A 17,430-nucleotide genomic window follows, 5' to 3' on the forward strand; every position below is an offset into this window, starting at 1 on the left:
GAAACAATACACGTAATCGAAAGACTGATGTTCTTCTCTGTATAGTTTCGAGATTATTTCTTTCTCTTGTTGATAAAAGAAGACTGTGGATGATAGTGAATTTTCTAAACTTCCAAAAGGGAAATTATTCCCCAGAATATATTTCATTTTCAAAAATAAGTCGTCTGTACAATGATTTATAACATAGTTTCTTCAAACTATTCCCATTAGTAGTCACACATTTTGCAGAGTTTCAGAATTAGCTGAAACCCATATAACCTAGGAGGATGTATTCCGGACTGGTCTAACTTTTAAATACTACATTCCGCCTAAATTTTTAAGAAGGTTTAAATAAACTTTTCATGAATTCTTGAAATGAACAGAAAGCATATTTTGTGCGTACAAATAAACTTCACTGCTTGCTGATATTTCATTGAAATTTCGAATTTAAAATGTCGTAGTCAGATACTACACAAATTGAACTACTTAAGCTGGGCCCAAGCTTTAACGGTGCGTATTAACGTTGGCTAGCCGAAATATTTGCCGGCAAGGCTGGGTGATGGAACGCAAACGCCAGGCTTTAATATTCAGTACTTTATATCTAAAACTTTAAATCCTCGGTTCAAATACCTTTCAATGTAATTTGCACCTTTGAGAAAGCTACTGAAAGAACTTATAGTAAAGCTTTAAATCATAAAAATCGGTTAATTAACATAAAATACATTATAACTCAGACTACCAAAACGGTCCAGTTGTCTTCACAAATTTCTGTTTCTTTACTTTTTCTCTTTCCAGGAAAATAATAAATTCAGACTAAGGAGTTCATGAATGCAATATAATTCTCTTTCAAACAGTTTTTGAAATCGAATATTGTAATACTTTAACATTTAAAGTTAATGCGTTTAAGAATATAGTCAGCAAGCATGTTAGAGATGTTTTTTCTCGCATATTTCCTTTAGAATACATTGTGAAGTAGGAAAATGTGTAAAACCATCTCTTCTGTATTTCTACCTTTTCTTATTGTTCGGAATATCGTGATAAATCTCGTGAATGCATCCCAGAAATATGCAAAGCATAAAGAACTTAATGTTACTTCTTGTAAGAGAACTGCTGAAATAGCAGCGTGCATTAAACTCTCTATCTAACCTTAAGTGCGCTTTATCCTATCTTTACGCAATACATAACGACAGATTCCTTACTATGATGACATGAGAACAGTTTTTCCCCCGCATACTCTCAAATTGTTTTAGGACTGAAAAAATATTAAAAATTAAAGAGATGGCTTCACTGTCGAATCTCCTGTTTTCCATTAAGCAAACATAGACTGGAAAGCATGGAAACTACTTCGGAACGGTTTTCTTTTAAGTTTATTTTTATTCCTTTTCATGACAGCTTGGAAGAGAGAGAGAGATTTAGCAGCGTAAATGCTTTTTGGATGCTGGAAGTATTTTATAGTCGTTTCTTTGGGAAAATAATACAAAAAACTTGCAGATTCTGCATCCATAATGAAGCTTTCTTGCATATATTCTGTCTGCCATAAATTGTAAGTTAAAAGTCCTAATCAAAACAAGTAATGTTTTGTGATTATGAGTGTAAATAATAAGTGCTATGTTTTGCGATGATACTTCATGTAAGATTGTATTTTGTTTAAAAGATGCTATCACAAAGAAGCGAAGAAATATAAGATGTTCATCATTAAATTTCCCCAATTCAGAGCTTCCCACATTGGTAACCGTTCATTTAAAAAAATGTAAAATTTTGTGCAGGACGTAATAAAGGAATGCGAAAGACATTCAGAATAGAGGGCATATTACTGTGAAACATCCATAGTTCACATAAAAATTAAAGCAGCTGGTGACGAATCGGTATTTTAGTAAAATAATTTAACTACCAAAACGCGATTTTGCAAATCTTAGTTTACTGTGAGTGGCGAGTACACTGAAAATAAGATATCAGCGAACGGGTTTGCTCATATATAATGTTGAAAACATTTTCTTGGGTATTTCACAATAATACCCTCTCTAGTGGTGATATTTGTAATTAATCTGTTTTTTGCTAAACGTTCTTTCCCAGTAAATTTGCAAAGTTTCATACATTTCTGATCTGAAACTTTAATTATGGACACAGACGTATTTAACGCCTGATTCTAATAAAGTCGTTTTGAAATTTTATTAATTACTTGTTTCATCATAAATTACGTCGCAAAATCTAATATCAAAATTTCTTGTGAATGATTCAGCTCCACCAGTTAAGACATTTGAATACTGGAAGCTCATTCTGGGTTCGATCCTAGACGAATGAACTGTCTGTCTGTTGGTTTTCGTAGTTTTCCTCAATGTGAACTAGTTTCCTTTAGGAAGCCCTTCACAAAAATATCTCTCTTATTAGGCAGATAGATCTAGTGTGCTTTGCCATAATACATAAATAACATTGTAAAATGATTTAAAGGAAAATAAGAAAAATTAAAAAGAAAAGTTCAGTCTTTAAAAGCATTAATTTCGAAAACCCATTGTTCAAAAGTGAACTATCTTTTACATTTATATATATATAAGCTACACTATCGCTTATCCGAAGAAATGTATTATCCGAAATTGCTTCGCCATAGTTAGCTCAGATAAAGGAATCCGGTAAATAAGGCGTTAAGGTGATAAACTAAAAATACAAATATTAATAGAAACTCCCATGCTAGAGATACGGATTAGTTTCCATATTGAACATATTGGTTAAGTGAAAAACACAAGGCCTTTATTGATCATTTATTTTAATAATTTAAATTGATAATAAAGTTAGCGTGCGTTTAACGCCTAACCATAAACTCACTTTCAGCTAGAAGGGTATAATTCCTATTACGTTTCTCAGTCTTATCCTGGGACTTCCACTCTTCCAAACGTCAACGACAAATTGTCATGTGGAAAGGCGCCTGTGCAATTCTTCGCAGTCTAAGAGATGCAAAACATCGTGGAACAACTACTAATTTCTTTTTCATGGTATCTGCCTTTACTCTTTAATTTGTTTCAGCCATTTTGGCTGACGGGAGCGCCATAAATCATTTCCCCGCTTCTTTTGAAATTCGTCTTCATTAATCTTGCGTTGTAAACGACATAGGAGAAAGCTGTAGTAATAATAATAAAGGAAAAATTTATAATGCATGCATGCGTTAAGATTCGTAATTATGGTAATGCGACACGGATCCCTTTCAGCTAACCGGGCATTCATAATGCTGGACTTGGGATTTACTGGATTTAAATCTTATTTTTTCTCCTTGGCTTGGCGTTTGATGGGAGATGAGCGCGTTTTCTTTATTTTCCCTACTTTTTTCAGGGAACTCTTTAAAAACCGGTTAACAGTTTTTTTAAAGATAATCGTTCAGGAGTTAATCGAAAACGTCATTGACACCAAGGATTACTTTTTAGAGAAGCTTAGTGATGTTTTAGTATGCTTAAATAGCCGAGTTAACCACGAATATTTCCTTTGAAATGATAAATATGGGAAGAAAAATTATTTGTGGGTAATGTGTAAAGGATCATTAGTCAAAAATCAAACAGTGCAGTTGATTTAGTAACTATTCAACATACGACTTTGATTAACATGAAAATAAATTCATGAACACATCATAATTTGAAACCTATAAGCAATAGCACATTAAAGACTTTATTCTGCACATTCAAGATTTCTTTTTTCCAATTGAGGAACATGTTAATCAGTTTGAATACAGACTATATGAGTACACTTTATTTGCAGTAATCGAAAATTTAATAGATTTTTCTGATCAGTTTTGTAGTAAGAACATGTTTTAATTTTCTTACTTTGAAATGAACGGGAATTTCTTAATCAATCTTCAAGATTTAAGGCTTGATGACATTAAAATTGTAAATGAATATTAATATAGTATATCGAAAAAAGTATCTTATATCGGCTTACCAATTAGCAGAAATCTAGAAGAAAATACAACTTGTTCAATACAGTTTATTAAAAAATAACATTTTGATTTGAGATTATATCTAGGCTGTGAAAATATATGTCACCACTGACGCTAAAAATGAATAGGTACATTCTTATTGACACGGATATCATTATTTAAATAACACTAACATATGTTGCAAAGCATCTCTAAATGGCTGGCAGCTCTAATCATTCTCACTTTTAGTCTGGCTCTCTCGAGAAGAGCTCTGAATAGGATTCCTGCTTTGGTACAGTTCGTTAACATTTAGGAGAATAGGCTTAAAATTATAAATTTAAATTTCGAAGCTGAAGATCTTGAGATGGGAAAATACCTTAGGTACTATATTAAAAGTAATCGCAGCTACGTGAGAGTCAGAAACTAATCCCAGAAATAAATACATCTGCTACGTAAGTTTTAAAAGTTTTCGTAATTGAAACATTGCGGTAATCTTGCGGCCATTTAAAGAACGGGTAACGGACTAATAAAACAGTTTAGTTTCACATGGTTTCTAACATACATAGCTTAAATACACACATAGCTTAAATTAATTCACTCATGATGCATTTAAAACAGACACACAAAAAGAAACGATTAAACCAATTAAATTTTCCTGGTTTTGGGAGACAGCAAAAAGCACTGACTACACCATGTTCTACACGTATTTTTGAATAACATAAAGAGAAAATCTCAAAATTAAATTTTAATCTTTTTATCTGGACAAATATTGCTCAAACCCTGAGATCTAAACGATGCTTTGTGTTAAATCTCAAGTGATATTACAGCCTGTTAATGTCTCTTACCTTAAAAAAAGAAAGCGAACTAACGAAGGTCCGTAAGATATTTTAAAATTTCATTTTTTTTACTTATTTTATTTAATTATCTAACCTAAAAGACCTCTTCGATTATTATTTCCATACTATGGGGATGCGTACGTCTGTCCTTCTAGAAGATGAACAAATAATCCAAAGAGCTGCATTCGAAAATCATGAACGTGAGCTCCCTTGCTATGGAAAAGTCATTGGTTCATAAAACGAAAAACTAAAAATTGCAGTGAGTATCAATATGAATTTACTTTCAAAAACTAGAAAAATTTAGAAAGAAGAAAAACTACTCTATTTACTTCAAAACTGTCGCAAAAGATTATATACAAAAGCCTTTTGAGGTACTTAAGCATAAAACTTCCTGTCATAGGATATTTGCTTGTCCTTTTCAATATACTTCTCAAAGGGAAAATTATGATAAGCACCTAGACACAAAGTCAAATCTTAGTACGAAGTCATAAAAAGTATGATGAGTTTGGAAACGTGAAGAGTTGTTTAGATTCTGTTAAAACAGTAAAATGTTATTAAACATAATATAGATACTCTTGTGTGTATGCCTCTTGAACTTAATTTAAAGAGCGTTTGTATTTTAAGATAAAGAACACCTGTACATTAATACAGATATTTCTCTCATTTTTACTAATTAAAACAATTTATATGTTCTCAAAATTCTGAGAGATTAATTTTCTCCAATTGTAAATGATAGTATATCTTTTGTCGCAAAAATAAGGGCTGGGGGGGGGTAAAAATGCATAAACTTTACGATATCTTATTTTATTAATTTGTTCATGTTTAATCCTTTATCTGTGCAAAATGTTTATTAATGGAATAACTAAATAATACATATTTTAATGCGCTTACAGTTTTTGAACATTTTTTCACTTAATTAAGAGATAAAAAACATCCAATACCATTCACTTGCTAGAACGTTTTTTTCCTGAAAATTTCATGGCATACAAAAAATTTCAATGGGCACTAATGAGTGCCATTGCGTGTACTAAGTGGAAGAACATGCTACAAGCTCTTTGATTTTTATTGTTGCTTTTTTTAGCAATTAACTCATCAGTCTCAAGATTAGATGTTTTTGCAAATACTGTCACAACCCAAATACTCTTATAAATTTAACATTCTGTATTGATATTTTTCATTTCTGGTGCGGTGACTTTTCTCGTGGGACTTAAAAAAAATAAGGTTTGGAAAAGTTTATTTTAATTTGATTTTTATTCTGTGTCAGAAGCCATGTTTTTTTTTCAAATGTAGAAAAAATTACACTAATTTCTTTCGTTAACATCACTTAAAGTTTCTTGAGGATTCCCTAAGTCAAAAGGTTGCACACAAGAGGATTAGTTGTGAATAAAAATAAAATGTTTTTTTTTTTTTTTAGATTTTACATCTTATACATTCGCATATATATGTACGCACATATGAATCTTTTTTTTTTATCTTTCAATATTTATTTTTGTGTTGGCGTTTTTTTTTTTTTTTTTTTTTGTAAAAATGCTCAATGTCATTCCGACTTTCGTTTTTGTTCCATCTGAAAGTAACAAAATACTCATGCTTAAGATAACAAACGTGATACAAAAACCTTATAATTGTTTGTGTTAAGAGTACTTTTTAATGACAGCCAGGGTCAACCGTTTCGAGACATCCCCGCCAGTTTGCAGTAAAACTGACTTCAGTATTTATGCATTTACATGTCCTGAGAAAGTTATCTTTCCAAGGATAAAACTTTCTCAGACACCAAGTGACAAAATAATTTCATCTCATGAAGACTGAAACTTTAGAAATATAGGCAACTAGATTGCTTTTCATCGTTTGCTGGAAGAATTTATTGTGATTTTCTGTTTACAATGATTACCTTCTTATTGAATAACCCATTCAGTAAATAAGATTTTGACTTCTGTTTTCTCTATTATGTCGTTATTATGCTTTTGGATTGTGGGAGGGTTTTATTTTTCTTCTACATTTCCTGAAAAGTACCCTACAGAAGAAGCCAAATTGCAAGGCGGTCATTCAGGTTAATGAATTTATCCGTAAAAATAACGAAGTGAAGGCTATTTCTTTTTCTTCTGCGAGAAGTCGTCCGTTTTATGAAGAAAGCTACAAAAACCCGCATTGCTCTTCTCAATCTACGAATAGATTGTTTAATAAATAAACGAAAGTATGGAATGAGTAGAATAACTGAAAATATAAGAGGAGTTGAGTATTAAAAACGCTTAATACATCACCTTAAAATTAAACACAGATTTTTAATAATAATTATTTTTTTCTCTAAGCATAACATATGTAACATAACCAAACGAACCACATTCTTGCTAAATAGTATATTCGATGTCTCTGTTCCTGAAAATACCAATTAATGAATATAATGAATTTTTAAATGATAAAATCAAGGAAACTGTGTAATAAAAGATGATTATAAGCGAGATAAATAGAGTTACTTTTTGTAATATTGGTTAAATTCTAAAGGATTTACTCCTTCCCCACATTTTCGCTCGTCAATGGAATCCGAGCCTAAACTTTTGCTCGCCTGTTCCCTAGTTTTCTGCAAAATACTTAGTAAACACAATAAAGAATCTGTTTCATGTTTCAAAAATCGCAGCTTGTTAAGCTGTAGATTTTATATAAGTTTAGAATTCGGAAAGTTTAAGTATTTAAAATATGCGTAAAGAAGATGAAATGAAATTTCTTATTATCACTGCACAAAATAGAAATCAGCATTTATGGTTTCAACTATTATAATTGTATCTTTCATTAAACGAAAAACATCCATTGTCAAATAAGCTTAGTAAAATACTTAATTACGTTAATAAATTCTCATTCGCGACTGAAGTGTTATCTACGCAATATAATATTGCCTACAAATATTAACAATTTCTTTAATGGAAGTATCTGTAAAGTTCACGTTCAGCTCAGTCATTATCTGCGCAGCTTTGGATTTAGTAGTTCTTAATATTTTACATAAATCTATTAGAGCATTAAGAAATATAGTGTTTTGTTTTGGATGAAGAAAGTTTAAATGTAGAAAAAGTAAACTAATTTCCAGTTACGCTGCCGGACATACAAAAATAGTTTCGTTTCCAAGAGGGATACGTAATATATCTTTATCGAAAGGGATATGAAATGGGAATGATGAAGCCTGTTTGCCGAAGCCCACCGTTGGTCCAAAGGCCATTTGGGTCCAAAAGCCCGGTACAAATGGCACTTGCCGCCGACATGAAATACTGAGAAATAAATTCTGCTCCTATGTCAGAACCCCCTAAGTTGGTTTGAGTGCTTTTAAAATTAAAGCTGTCAGAGTGAAACAACGATAAGTCCTGTAATATAGATCCAAACAGATGAATAGGAAGATGATTATATTCAGTTAAAAGTCGTAAAACTGCCATTAAAATGAACATGAAAAAGTGTCTCGGGATAACAGCTATAAGCTGGACCACTTGTCCAATACCTAGAGATCAGATAATTTGTCAGTTTCTTAACAAGAAAGTAAATTATAGCTAAACAAATTTTATTATTTCACGAATTCATTTCACGAGATGCTTCCGCTAATTTTTGGTCATTTTTGTCTTTGATTCGCTTATATCACACGGGCTTGGAATCCATTGTAATACAACTTTCTATCTACTGGATAGCAAATCAGATTTGGCCAATTTTAATTTTCCCACCAAATAACATTAAAACACCATAATCGATACTTGTACTGGATGACAGAAATAGCCGCTATGGAATTACAGAAAAGCACCACTTTTCTTAGGTAGATGATCTGCCAGTTTTGAAAAGGCATGAGATTATTTCGACCCCTTCAGCAAAGCTAAAGACTGTCTTTCAATTGAAACTCGACATTCGAAAAAAAGCACTCTGCATACTTCTCCCTTAGATGGATCTGCTGAGGCTTCTGTAAAATATAAGAAGCCATTCTAGCATGCATAATTTTCTATTAACTTTTCAAGAGCCATTTGCTTCAGGATAAAAGAATCAGTGTCTTCTTTCTTCCCGAAGACGTGACAGAGAGTTTTAGAAGTAAACTAAGTGGCTCTAGGGGTAGCAGACATTCTAGAAAAATATTATCATTTCTTGAAGAAATATTTCCAGAGATGAGAAGAAATGCTTCTACTTTTATTGTACAGAAGTTGCTGCCTTGCATATAGACCAATTTAAATCGTTAAAAGAAAACAATTTTTCATACTGTTTAACCATATTTCGTTATGAGCTTTATAGTTCAATGGCACTTATACCAGTAAATTTAATACTAAGAGTAATAACTTGTTGAAATATGTTACGTTATTTCGATTTTTTAAAGATTCTGTTTTCTTATGCATTTATTAATTTTTCATGCTTTATCTAATTATTAAAATGCATTTGGTAATAATTTGCACCAAGTAACAAATATCTTTCGGACACAAAGGATGGAAAAGAAGAATGGATGTAACTATAATTGTAACTTGATACTTGCTTCGTATATTAATCTACTTATTTGCTGGATTAAAAGTAGTAAAATGTCTTTTTTACCCTAAAAATTAATTTTGTTCTATGGAAAAATTTTTCAAATGGGGTCAACGCCAAAACAAATGAAACAAGATTTTCGTTGCGTAATTAGCATACCTTTATAGAAAAGAGGATTTTCTACGTCGTTTCCTAACAAGTATAATCGATAATTATTACTTTCTCAAACCAGTCCTGCCCCAAATATTGATTACTTACACATTTAAATTAACTTTTCGAACACGAACGTGAAGTCACATTCAATTGAGGTCTAAATTAAGTTACCTTCTCCAGTATATTATGATCTAGCCGCTATTTTGGAAAAGGATTCGCTTGGCTACATTGCTTGGCGGAGCGATACGCTAGCTAACCTAATTTAGAAGCGAAGTCTCCTTTCGTAATTGTCTTCCTGCGCGTCGGAAAAATAGCGCACGGCGGAAGTTCATTAAAATGCATGAATAATGAATTCATGGTAAGATTGGTTTTGAAGCTTATGAACGTAGAAAATCTGATTTGACTTTGTTTTGCTATTTTTTTCTTTATCTTTGCTCTGGCGATTATAAAAATCCAAGGACGAATGATGCGAGGACAAAATCCTATGTAACAACTCATTCGTGGCATAAAAACACAACAGTGGAAATTTCTTTTCTTCTTAATATTTCTAAAGAAGCGAAAGACTTTAGCAGTTTTCTTTGATGTTTACTCTGTGTTTCGATCAAGAATTCAGTAGTTGCTACTTTGTTGGAAATTCGCTGAAATGGTTTTGAGTGTAGAAAGAAACCTTGTTCTTAAGTTTAATTTAATTTTCAAAGAAAATGCTTTATGTGAGAGCATTCAGAACTTCATCGAGCATTGGTTCTTTGATCACAGCTATATATGCAGCATATAGATGAATAAGACTTGCTGAAATAGAATTAAAATATAGAATGCTTATGACTAAACCAAACAAACATTCTGTACTTGTTAATTTCAGCTGTGACCAAATTCTAATGTAAAAATTTGATTTTATTGGAACAAAGAATTGTCAGAAAACATCATATAAACATCTTTAAACTCATAATTTTAACATGACATTTAGGAGAATCTTAAATGACTAAAAACACGCAAGGTTACAGTTAAACTTATAAAAGAGAAATTAAAACTAAAATACGGTATAAATTTTAAAACATCACTGCCCATATAAAAGCCATTTCTGCGCTCAGCTTTAAATAAAATTTTGGTACCTAAATTTCCTCCCTCGCATTTCTTTAATAATGCATTTGGCAATGCTATCTTTTCCTATTAAATCTGTTTTGCATGGAAATGTTGCATTAGTATACTAAAGTTAATCATATATTTTAAAATTTAAGACATAAACACGACAGACAAGAATATGTGTTGTTTTATGCAAAGACGATATTACAATACATGCAAGTCAAAGAACCTCAAAAAATAAGAATCATCTTTATTCAAGGGAGACCAAAGTACTCACATCGTGCGCACGAGAAAATGTAAGTAGAGCAGTCTTCAGGCAGAATTCATTTGCCAGAAATCTTTTTGCTCGTGACGAAGAGAGATCTTTGCCTGCATGCCCTCGAAATCGATGGAGTTTTGATTAAAATCTACACCAAACACAAAGCTGCTCTTTTCGTGTAATTTTAAGTTTTAATTTGGCTTGTTTTTATTCTCTTTTTATTATACTTAAGAATTTTGAGCTATCGCAGTTTACATGGGCAAACCAATTCATACTTCGTCTACCATTAAATGTGTTTCCACACAAAATGAAATCATTTATCATTTGCTAATGATTTCAGAGCCAAAAGGTGGACTCAGATGGAATATCTAGCATATCATTACATGTTAAAAATATTTTAAAGTAACCAGCAAATAGAGAGCGACATAGTTTTGCATTTGCTAATTTAGTATTATTGTAGAGACATTAGATTATTTCGAAGCAGATATATGAAAAATGAGCAATGCCCTCCACGAGACTCTAGCCACGGACCTTTCGAATACCTGTCGAGTGTGCTGACTACTACACCACGAAGGCTTGCTAAGAAGGCGGGAGAAATACCTTATATTATAAGTACCCAGTTTCATATTTATTATGTAGAATTTAAAGCTGAATAAACGTAAGTAAATTACTTTTGCTTCTTTTGTAGTCATATCAGGCGCCTTTTAGCGCAATAAGCATATTTAATAGTAATATTATATAAATAAATAAAAAAATCACTAATGCAATTTATATTATGGAATTTTGTTTGATTAATTAAACAACCGCCAATAAGAAAAGTAAACTGAATTTAATAATATGAAATATAATCTAAAAATTTCTAAGGAATTAAAAAAAATTGAATATAATTTATTTCCTTTTGAAAGAATACATATTGAAAAATTATGAATACCAGTATGTAGCTTGCATGTAAATAATTATTTCTTGAATTCATTTTATGTTCCATAGCTACTTCGGTTGTTTATTTTTTCTTATTTGAGGTTATATTTTTAAAGTCATAGATTTCAATTAAGTTCAGCCAACTAAGAGTTAAACTTTAGCTACATGATACGCCAATGCCTAACAATGCAAACCTATATAGACCAAATTTTAAGCTACAGTGTTTACATATAATAATTTCGTTCGTCGAATAGGCAGTTCCACTTTGCCCTTTCCTTGTAACACTTTCCTTCGACAATATTTCTACCATAAAAAAGTTTGCAGGATTCCCCAGGCGATTTCTCTCGGGTTGGAGACGTTCATTAATTCTCATTCAGTTATTCTGATCTTACAGCAGTAGACAATTTTTATTAGAGTATTTGAAAGCTCAATCATTTGCCCTAGTGCTCTGCCTGCCATTAACAGCCTGAACAATGCAATTCATCAGGAACTTGTAAATATTTTTCGGGACACCGTACGTTGCGTCGTAGCAAGTGTACCTGGAAAATGATAGTAGTGGCTTGATTACTAGAGAAAACATGTCCAAGACGTCTTATTGAATAATTTAGGCCTGTTTCGTAAATCGCTTGTCTAACCATGTTCAGTTGTGTTTATTGCTGCGTACAATAAATGTATTTTCCTACATTGAAGGCGAGTAGTGTTACATGCCGCCCTCTCTAACAGTAGCTTATAATAAGGAAAAATGATTAGAATAATGTTTACTTTGTAAAGATAAAAAGATTTTTTTTCCGAAGCAGGAAAGATGAAAAATGAGCAACGCCTTCGCCGGGAATCGAACCACGGACCTCTGGAATACGCACCCAGCGTGCAGACCACCTCATGACGAAGGCATGCTATAAAGGCGGAAGAAATACCTTATATACTACTCCTTTCAAAGGGCGACTGGTGTTTTTAGGGGACCCAGTCGCCAAATCCTGGGTGTGGAGAATCTTCATCCACCATCCTTTTAGTTCGTGCGCCACTGTAGAGAAATTAGGATTTTTTCGAAGCAGGAAAGTAGGTAAACAGGCATATGTCCCACGGCCTCCACTACCTCGAAGAAGCAACTCGCTGGAGCCCCGTAAGGCTGCACCGGGAGTTTACTTGGCCATACAGGGGCTAGATGTCAAGTAGTTTTTACATAGGACGTTGTTAATAACACAAAGTAACTTAAAAAGAATATAAACTATAGCATTAAAACACTAAAACACTCTTATAAGCTGAAACACATAGATATACAAAATTAAACGTAAAAGCATAAAAACACACTCGTAATTACGTAACATAAAGACATAAAAACACACACGAGAATGCATATCATGACACATAGAATACATATGGAAAGACGTAGAGCACATAAATGCAAATATTGCACACAGAAGAAACATATGAGACATAGTAAGGTGTGCGTAAAGCAGAAGCGCTGTGCGGAAATATGCTCAGTTCCCATAATACATAATGTACATACTTTCATTAGGGCTTCTGTTCCATGATTTACATATTTCGTTGCATACACTACATTTTTGTATTGTACGGATATTATATATTTCGATTTACGATAACACATCATTCCATTGGGTGCCCAGTGCTTTACACAGATAAACATGTCAGTAACATTATTTCTGCTCGTTGCTGGCTATTGAAAGCAGATGTTTACATGAGGCTCGAAATTGAATGTGGCGCTTACAGAATGTGTACATACTGCGAATACCTAATCGTTGAGTACATTGTCTGCAGTACCATGCTATTGTGGCTCGCAAATGTCTTGCCCTAGGGCGTTGATGTGCTGTACAACTGCGCAGATACTCCTTATAGCTGGCGGGCGTTTGATTATGAAACGATAGTAAAGTGTTATATCATTCGTTGGATGTGGTAAGTGGTGGTTTGTTGTAAGACCGCAGTCAAATAGGTAGTGCTCGGGAGAACCTAGCATGCCACAGACACAATTGTCAGATGTTGGGATGCCATGACACATAAAATAAGATGGAAATGGGCCATGACCCGTTATGTACTGTGTCAGTGGGGCTATTGTTATAAGACGTTCCGTGCCTACCTTTGGTAGGAAGTTATACGTCCTTCTCCCTGTGTCGCCACTATTCCATTCTTCTTGCCACTTTTCTTTACAAATATTACGCAGAGTTTTCTTGAGACGGGGGTAGGGGCTCTTATAGTTTGAGCGTGGATGATGTTGTTGGCAGCCTCATTAGCTAGTCGGTCTGCGACGTCATTCCCTTCGTTGTCGGAGCGTCCTTTCACCCATACCATGTTAAAGCGGGCTTGATGATTATTGCGTAAAAGTTTTTGTATATCTATGATAATGGGTGAAGTGTGGTGATTTTTCCCAGAGACGAAAGTAGGCAAATTGGCCGAAACGAGCTTGGGTCATCTGGGGATCTCTGTTTCTTCAGGAACAGGACCACTTCTTCTTTTTTGAAAGCAGTTGGGAAGATCTGGTATTTTAAGAGCTTGCTGAAATATTTCTCGAAGAAGGTAGGGCGGGATGTGTAAGCCACCTTTAGTATTGCATAGTCTAGACCGTCTGGTCCCGGGGCCTTTTTTATTGGAAGGAAACGGAAGATTTGCTGTATGAAAATTGAGGAATGACTTCACCGGGAATCGAACCATAGACCTCTGGAATACGCCCCCAGCGTGCAGACCACCACACCAGGAAGGCATGCTAGGAAGGCGGGAGAAATGCCTTATAACTTAAAAGCTTTTTACTTTTAAGGAAAAAATTTATTTTTAAATTACTTCTTTCATTAAGAACAAATCGTTGACGAATAAATCCTTTTCCCATTTACTACGAAACTATTCATTATTCTTAGTAATTATTTGACATCAGACATTCGTATGAAGTATTTGATACTCTTCATCCAGATCAGAAAACTTTATTTCACCAATAAGATTACTATGTAAGATAGTATTAAAAACCATGCTTTCAACTTATACAATAAATTCGAAGATGGAAGAAAACAATGCATTTCTTATATTTTATACTTAAGTGAAAATTTTAAAACATTTTGGTGAATTCGTGAATGCCATACAGGTGTAAAGTAAATATGTTCCAGCTACTGTTAGATATTTCTTCAACGTAGGCAGCTAACCTCCTACAGCGAACAGATAACCGTTGCGTGCATTTCTATAATGAGTTACCTAATCTTCAATGATTAACCAAATTACGCGTGAACCATGAGTTAGACTGCAGAATCACTTGATATTCTAAAGTTGTCTTAACGTATGATAAATGGTTTATAATAACTGAAATTATCCACACACACACACACACAAAAAAAAAAAAAAAAAAGCGAATGAATATAACTTGTTACAAATGAGCCTCTGGAATGCAATGTAAATTACATAATTCCTTTTAGAAGAAATCTACATTAATGGTAGCTTTTGGAAAGGTAACGTTATTCCGAAAGACTAAATTTACATTTACCAAATATAGAAAATCTGAATTTTATTTATGGATGCTAAATAAACCTAAATTTTTACATTCATGGCATTGATGACGTTAATGTAAGAACAGGTCTAGAAAGTTCTGTTTAATTTCATAAAAATAATTTAGGTAGTCAGTTTATTATTTTGTGTCACAGAACATTTAATTATTCATCATTTTAAGCATACTCACGACCAATTTCGTTACTTTTCCTTAAATGGCAGATTCACTGTATTTGTATTACTAACGAATATTAGCTTCATTAAGTTATTCAGGTTTCCTGAACAGCAGTGATGAAATCATCTCAATTCTGCTAGCTTTTACCAAGCACGGAATTCCTTATTTTAGCAAGAATAAGAATTCCGCTGCTCAGATATCGGAGAGTAGAGTGGTACTTGAGCCAGACTGTTTCCCAAGTCTCGTGATGTAGATAGGATCATCTTGGTCGGAACACTTACAAGGATTAGACTCATCTTCTGAGGGCAACAATTCATCAGCATTCGTGCGATTCATGTTCACAAGTGTAGAATAATCAAAATTAAAAAAGAAGAAAATTTAACTAATCACCAACTTTATTTGTTTCAAATTAAAGAACTTTTGACCTACACAAGTAATATCCATAATGATTGGAAGAAAATAAAACTGGTCCAGCCTATAGACTTTCTCATACTACGACTGTTAAAGAATTTTTGTAACATCTCACCGTAATTCACTTTTATAAAATTTCACATTATTTTTTATAAAATGTAATATTTATAGTGTCCTGGCTCACCAGTGGTTGAGGGGACAAGACTGTTCAACTCTGGCAATTTAATCTTTTGAATTTCCAGTATTACTTCTTTTAGCTTTTAGCAGATAATCTTAGTATTCTATGCCGTAACCCAATAATCCAGTGCATTCTCTTCGTCCTATAAGGCATCAGTTATAAGCATGTCTGAAAATAAAAGCTAACCTTCAAGAGAATTTAGAGACTTTTATAATGAGATATAATATAATAATGAGATATGATGTATGATCAATGAGAAGGACACTAGCCGGAAACAAATGGCATCTTCATGCTGTGGCTTTAAGTAAAATCGCTAATCATGTGCACTTCGTGACCTTCAGCCGCTTTGACTCTGCCCCCACCGTGTAATTGTAAAATAAACGATAACGGTGAAAAATATGAGAAATTTATTCCCTTTTTATCAGAAGACATAATAGTTTAAAAAATTTCAGTAAACATTAATTACATTTTGCTATATTTGTTATGCTTCATCAGAAATGAAACTGCAACTAGAATGTATGGTTTCTGTTGAATAATTGTAGAAAATGTATTTAGAGAGATTTCATAATTTGTACTGAAATACATTCATACTACTTTACGAATATTTCCTGTTTATAATGTCTTTTTCTGAGAGCGAGTATATTTGCGAGTTTAGTGTTTTTGTCCTTATACTTTGGTAAATTGTACATTTTATGCTTTAAAAGTGATTGAATTATGTTGTTCTTATGTTTCGTTTAAGGGTTTTTATGCCTTTAGTTAACCTGCATACAATAGTTGTAGAATTATCAACAATTTAAAAGTTTAACTGGTGCTAGGCCTAACGAGACCGCCATTTGCTTACATTTGAAACTTGGTAGAATAGTGAATTAAGTCTGTTGGAGCACCAACTTTAGCATCTTCTTGCCCAGCGGACCCAAAGGTAACTTCCAATTTTGTGCACCGAAGATTTTTGTCTTCCGGCCCCTCGACAGAATTACTTGCTTTTGCGTACAAATTCTAATTTTAATCGCAAAAATTGTTTCTTAACCGTTTTTAACTGTATTTGGTGTTTTACATATTTCTGTATTTTACAGTTTTAAATAAAGATATTTTGGGTTTTCATGTATTTTTGCCTAGCTGCGAAGTGAGAACTGAATTGATTGAATGAGAAATACATTTTAATGAAATTTGAAGAAATAAGTTTAACTGAAGTGCAGCAAAAAATGTATATAATTTATTAGGACGAACAAGGAAGTTATATGGTGCCCAAAACATACTTTTTTTAATATAAAACATAAAAAAGGCAAAATACGAATAAAAATTTCAGAGAAACTTTATTTTAAATATATTCTCCGCAATCGTTACCACATCTATCAGGCTAGATATAGCTGAATCGGTATTTCAGGAAAACGGCTTGATTTCAAAGTTAAACATATTATATTCATATTTTTGCTGTTATAAACATCTTTGGATTAAAAAGCAAATGAGATTTTGTAAAGAATTATGACATTCCTTCCATGCATGCTCTAGTGGTTAGTATCTTCAATTAGTAACCTGAAGATAGGTGGTTCTTTTCCTGGCGAAGACAACGTTGAATTTTACAAATTCTTG

At 32.9% G+C, this 17,430-nt stretch overlaps 1 protein-coding gene across 6 annotated transcripts in view; it reads left to right on the plus strand.

Moving 5' to 3' along the window:
* Positions 1-17,430, plus strand: part of LOC118192698 (teneurin-a-like) — a 1,025,489-nt gene that overhangs the window by 713,622 nt on the left and 294,437 nt on the right. The gene's annotated exons all lie outside the window — the stretch shown is intronic.

This window comes from Stegodyphus dumicola, chromosome X2 (genome assembly GCF_044657685.1).
Source record: "Stegodyphus dumicola isolate Sdum_Otavi_A_Nest chromosome X2, ASM4465768v1".
In the NCBI taxonomy this organism is placed as follows: Eukaryota; Metazoa; Arthropoda; class Arachnida; order Araneae; family Eresidae; genus Stegodyphus; species Stegodyphus dumicola.